The sequence below is a fragment of the Diadema antillarum genome, unplaced genomic scaffold, assembly GCF_040938485.1.
Source record: "Diadema antillarum isolate AM-2024a unplaced genomic scaffold, OU_Dant_1.0 seq00000013_RagTag, whole genome shotgun sequence".
Lineage (NCBI taxonomy): Eukaryota > Metazoa > Echinodermata > Echinoidea > Diadematoida > Diadematidae > Diadema > Diadema antillarum.
In genome coordinates, this window is record NW_027271133.1 from 703,081 (window position 1) to 709,697 (window position 6,617).

The window sequence follows — 6,617 nt, forward strand, 5'->3', positions numbered from 1 at the left end:
AGAGAAGAAAAAGGGCATTTCATTCGCTCTATTATTTTCAAATTCTTTGGTATTTGTGGCAAACTGCAAGTAATTAGATTATCAAGCATCTAAAATTGGTAATTTGTTATTCACGAATTCATAGCGTTCTCTTTCTTGATAATCAATTATTTTAGTACCTTGCACGAAATTTTAACGGTTTTACACGTTGGGAACGGGTTCAAGCCCGTTTTCAATGTAATGTACAGCTGTCACTTGTTATTCACTTTGAATTCATAGCGTTCTCTTTCTTGATAACCAACTATTTAGTACACCTTGCACGAACATTTAGCGGTTTTACACATTGGGAACGGGTTTAAGCCCGATTTCAATGCCATGTACGATTCACCCAGTACGGATTTCTTTCTCCGATGTTTCTTTATTTTGCGTCGTTACTGCCAAAGGCCTTTCATTCGTTCTATTACTTTCAAATACTTTGGTACTTGTGGCAAACTGCAATAGACTATCAAGCATCTTATATTGGCCATTTATCATTCATTTCAATTCATAACACACTCTTATTTGAAAAATAATTATTTCGTTTACCTTGCACGAAAATTTGACGGTTTTACGTTGAAAACGGTTTCAAACCAGTTTTCAAAGTAATATACGATTTACCCAATAACGGACTTTTGTCATTTTGTCGAACCTTGCACAGATTTGTAACGAGTAACAAAATCGACGAAATTGACAGAACAAATACAAGGAATTTTCTCTCCTTGCATACCAGATCGAATATACTTGCCCGATGTTCCTCTACTTTGCGTCGTTACTACCAAATACCCAATTTACTGGAAATTCCGTGAAACTTTCATTATGGGCTAATTCGATTTCATCACCGTTATAACACCGAGAGTCATTACACACACTCATTTCGTTTTAAAACATGATTGTGAACCAAATTGTCTACTTTGCTCTTCATTTGTAAAGTCATGCTATGGAATCAGTATTTTCTTGTATTCACATAGTTTCTTTTAAATTTGTGACTTGCCTCATAAGAAATGAAAACGAAATTCCCAATTCAATGATTTGTTTCCTTTCAACAAAGAAGAAAGAAATTCCCAATTCAATGATTTGTTTCCTTTCAACAAAGAAGAAAGAGCTTTGTACCTAATTCACAAAATTCGCGCTGTGTTACATATGTTGTTACATATAATTTACTATACATTGCGTCATTGGTAGTAATGACGCAAAAATAAGAAACCATAGGACAAGCAATTACAGATAGAGAAGAAAAAGGGCATTTCATTCTCTCTATTACTTTCAAATTCTTTGAAACTTGTGGCAATCTGCAAGTAATTAGACTATCAAGCATCTAAAATTGGTAATTTGTCATTCACGAGTTCATAGTGTTCTGTTCCTTGATAATCAATCATTTCGTATACCTTGCACGAGATTTTTAACGGTTTTACACGTTGGGAATGGGTTCAAGCCCGTTTTCAATGTAATGTGCAATTGTTCACTTGTCACACTCTTTCTTGAAAATAGATTATTTCTTTTACCTTGCACGAAAATTTGACGGTTTTACGTTGGAAACGGTTTCGAACCCGTTTTCAATGAAATGTACATTGTAATTCATAGCGTTCTCTTTCTTGATAACCAATCATTTAGTACATCTTGCACCAAAATTTAACGGTTTTATACCACTGGGAACGTGTCATGTACGATTCACCCAGTAACTGATTTCTTTCTCCGATGTTACTCTACTTTGCGTCGTTACCGCCAAATACCCAATTTACCGCAAATTCAATGAAACTTCCAAAATTCTGCTAGTTCGATTTCAGCACCGTTATAATGCCGAGACTCATTACACAGACTTTGAAACCACAATCGTGAACCAAATTGTGCGATCCTAATTTGTAAAGTCACGCTGTAGAATCACTATGTTCTTGTATTATGCAGTTTCTTTTAAACTTGTGTGATTTGTGTCATCAGAAATGAAAACTAAATTCACATTTTTAATGATTTGTTTCCTTTCAACAAAGAAGAAAGAGCTCTCTACCAGATTAACAAAATTGCGGTGTGTGAAAACATTGCTTCATATAATTTACTATATTCTGCGTCATTGGTAGTAATGACGCAAAGATAAGAAACCATAGGACACGCAATTAGGATAGAGAAGAAAAAAGGCCTTTCATTTCTTCTATTACTTTCAAATAGTTTGGTACATGTGGCAAACTGCAATCGACTATCAAGCATCTTATATTGGTCATGTATCATTCACTTGAATTCATAACACACTCTTTCTTGAAAATGAATTATTTCGTTTACCTTGCACTGCACGTAAATTTGACGGTTTTACTTTGGAAACTGTTTCAAACCCGTTTTCAATGTAATATACGATTTACCCAATAGGGGATTTTTGTCATTTTGTCTAACCTTGCACAGATTTCTAGCGAGTAACAAAATCGACGAAATCTACAGAACAAATACAAGGAATTTTCTATCCTTGTATAACCACATCGAATATACTAGCAAGATGTTTCTCTTAGCGTCGTTACTACCAAATACCCAATTTACTGGAAATTTAGTGAAACTTTCATGGGCTAATTCAATTTCATCAGCGTTATAATACTGATAGTCATTACACAGAGTAATTTCGTTTGAAAACATGATCGTGAACTCAATTTTCTACTTTGATCTTAACTTGTAAAGTCATGCTATAGAATCGCTATTTCTAACTGGTGTCAACTGGTTTTAACTGGTCTCAACTGGTTTCAACTGGTTTCATCTGGAATCAACTGGTTTTAATTGGGTTCAACTGGTGTCAACTGGTTTTAACTGGTCTCAACTGTTCTCGACTGGTCTTAACTGTTTTTTTCTCTGGTTTCAAATGGTTTTAACTGGTCTCAACTGGTTGTACTAGTTTCAACTGGTTTCATCTGGTTTCAACTAATTTGAAATGGTCTCAACTGGTTTCAACTGGTTTCATCTGGACTCAACTGGTTTTAATTGGGTTCAACTGGTGTCAACTGGTTTTAACTGGTCTCAATTGGTTTCAACTGGCCTTAACTGTTCTCGATTGGTCTTAACTGTTTTTTCTGGTTTCAAATGGTTTTGACTGGTCTCAACTGGTTGTACTAGTTTCAACTGGTTTTAACTGGTTTCATCTGGTTTCAACTAATTTGAAATGGTCTCCACTGGTTGTAACTGGTTTTATCTGATTTCAACTACTTTTAATTGGTTTCATCTGGATTCAACTGGTCTCAACTTGCTTTAACTGGTTTGAACTGGTCTCAACTGGATTTAACTGGGTTCAACTGATTTCAACTGGTTTGAACTGGTCTCAACTAGTTTCAATTGGTTTCATCTGATTTCAACTGGTTTGAACTGGTCTCAACTTTTTTTAACTGGTTTAAACTGGTTTGAACTGGTTTGAACTGGTTTTATCTGGTTTCAACTGGTTTGAACTGCTCTCAACTGGTTTTAACTGCTTTCATCTGGTTTCAACTGGTCTCAACTTGTTTTAACTGGTTTAAACTGGTTTCATCTGGTTTCAACTGGTTTGAACTGCTCTCAACTGGTTTTAACTGGTTTCATCTGGTTTCAACTGGTCTCAACTTGTTTTAACTGGTTTGAACTGGTCTCAACTGATTTTAATTGGGTTCATCCGGTTTGAACGGGTTTGATCTGGTCTCAACAGGTTTTAATTGGGTTCAACTGATTTCAACTGTTTTGAACTGGTCTCAACTAGTTTGAACTGGTTTCATCTGATATCAACTGGTTTAAACTGGTCTCAACTTTTTTAACTGGTTTCAACTGGTTTGAACTCGTTTCATCTGGTTTCAACTGGTTTGAACTGCTCTCAACTGGTGTTAACTGGTTTCAACTGGTCTCAACTGTTTTGAATTGGTCTCAACTGGTTTTAACTGGTTTCAACTGGTCTCAACTGATTTGGACTGGTTTCAGCTGGCCTCAACTGGTTTCAACTGGTTTCAACTGGTCGCAGCTGGCCTCAACTGGTTTGAACTGGGTTCAACTGGTCTCAACTGGTTTTAACTGGTTTGAACTGGTCTCAACTGGTCTTAACTGCTTTTTTTCCGGGTTTCAAATGGTTTTAACTGATCTCAACTGGTTGTACTAGTTTCAACTGGTTTTTACTGGTTTCATCTGGTTTTAAATAATTTGAAAGGGTCTCAACTGGTTTTAATTGGTTTCATCTGGACTCAACTGGTTTTATTTGGGTTCAACTGTTGTCAACTGGTTTTCACTGGTCTCAACTGGTTGTACTAGTTTCAACTGGTTTTAACTGGTTTCATCTGGTTTCAACTAATTTGAAATGGTCTCAACTGGTTTTAACTGGTTTCATCTGATCTCAACTACTTTTAATTGGTTTCATCTGGATTCAACTGTTCTCAACTTGCTTTAACTGGTTTGAACTGGTCTCAACTGGTTTTAACTGGGTTCAACTGATTTCAACTGGTTTGAACTGGTCTCAACTAGTTTCAATTGGTTTCATCTGAATTCAACTGGTTTGAACTGGTCTCAACTTTTTTTAACTGGTTTAAACTGGTTTGAACTGGTTTCATCTGGTTTCAACTGGTTTTAACTGGTTTTAACTGGTTTAAACTGGTTTGAACTGGTTTCATCTGGTTTCAACTGGTTTGAACTGCTCTCAACTGGTTTTCACTGGTTTCATCTGGTTTCAACTAATTTGAAAGGGTCTCAACTGGTTTTAATTGGTTTCATCTGGACTCAACTGGTTTTAATTGGGTTCAACTGTTGTCAACTGGTTTTAACTGGTCTCAACTGGTTTCAACTGGCCTCAACTGTTCTCGACTGGTCTTAACTGTTTTTTTTTTTTTCTGGTTTAAATTTTTTTTACCTGGTCTCAACTGGCTGTACTAGTTTCAACTGGTTTTAACTGGTGTCATCTGGTTTCAACTGGTCTCAACTTGCTTTAACTGGTTTGAACTGGTCTCAACTGGTTTTAACTGGGTTCAAATGATTTCAACTGGTTTGAACTGGTCTCAACTTTTTTAACTAGTTTAAACTGGTTTGAACTGGTTTCATCTGGTTTCAACTGGTTTGAACTGCTCTCAACTGGTTTTAACTGGTTTCATCTGGTTTCAACTGGTCTCAACTTGTTTTAACTGGTTTGAACTGGTCTCAACTGATTTTAATTGGGTTCAACTGGTCTCAACTGGTTTTAACTGGTTTGAACTGGTCTCAACTGGTCTTAACTGCTTTTTTTCCGGGTTTCAAATGGTTTTAACTGATCTCAACTGGTTGTACTAGTTTCAACTGGTTTCAACTGGTTTCATCTGGACTCAACTGGTTTTAATTGGGTTCAACTGGTGTCAACTGGTTTTAACTGGTCTCAATTGGTTTCAACTGGCCTTAACTGTTCTCGATTGGTCTTAACTGTTTTTTCTGGTTTCAAATGGTTTTGACTGGTCTCAACTGGTTGTACTAGTTTCAACTGGTTTTAACTGGTTTCATCTGGTTTCAACTAATTTGAAATGGTCTCAACTGGTTGTAACTGGTTTTATCTGATTTCAACTACTTTTAATTGGTTTCATCTGGATTCAACTGGTCTCAACTTGCTTTAACTGGTTTGAACTGGTCTCAACTGGATTTAACTGGGTTCAACTGATTTCAACTGGTTTGAACTGGTCTCAACTAGTTTCAATTGGTTTCATCTGATTTCAACTGGTTTGAACTGGTCTCAACTTTTTTTAACTGGTTTAAACTGGTTTGAACTGGTTTGAACTGGTTTTATCTGGTTTCAACTGGTTTGAACTGCTCTCAACTGGTTTTAACTGGTTTCATCTGGTTTCAACTGGTCTCAACTTGTTTTAACTGGTTTAAACTGGTTTCATCTGGTTTCAACTGGTTTGAACTGCTCTCAACTGGTTTTAACTGGTTTCATCTGGTTTCAACTGGTCTCAACTTGTTTTAACTGGTTTGAACTGGTCTCAACTGATTTTAATTGGGTTCATCCGGTTTGAACGGGTTTGATCTGGTCTCAACAGGTTTTAATTGGGTTCAACTGATTTCAACTGTTTTGAACTGGTCTCAACTAGTTTGAACTGGTTTCATCTGATATCAACTGGTTTAAACTGGTCTCAACTTTTTTAACTGGTTTCAACTGGTTTGAACTCGTTTCATCTGGTTTCAACTGGTTTGAACTGCTCTCAACTGGTGTTAACTGGTTTCAACTGGTCTCAACTGTTTTGAATTGGTCTCAACTGGTTTTAACTGGTTTCAACTGGTCTCAACTGATTTGGACTGGTTTCAGCTGGCCTCAACTGGTTTCAACTGGTTTCAACTGGTCGCAGCTGGCCTCAACTGGTTTGAACTGGGTTCAACTGGTCTCAACTGGTTTTAACTGGTTTGAACTGGGTTCAACTGGTCTCAACTGGTTTTAACTGGTTTGAACTGGTCTCAACTGGTCTTAACTGCTTTTTTTCCGGGTTTCAAATGGTTTTAACTGATCTCAACTGGTTGTACTAGTTTCAACTGGTTTTTACTGGTTTCATCTGGTTTTAAATAATTTGAAAGGGTCTCAACTGGTTTTAATTGGTTTCATCTGGACTCAACTGGTTTTATTTGGGTTCAACTGTTGTCAACTGGTTTTAACTGGTCTCAACTGGTTG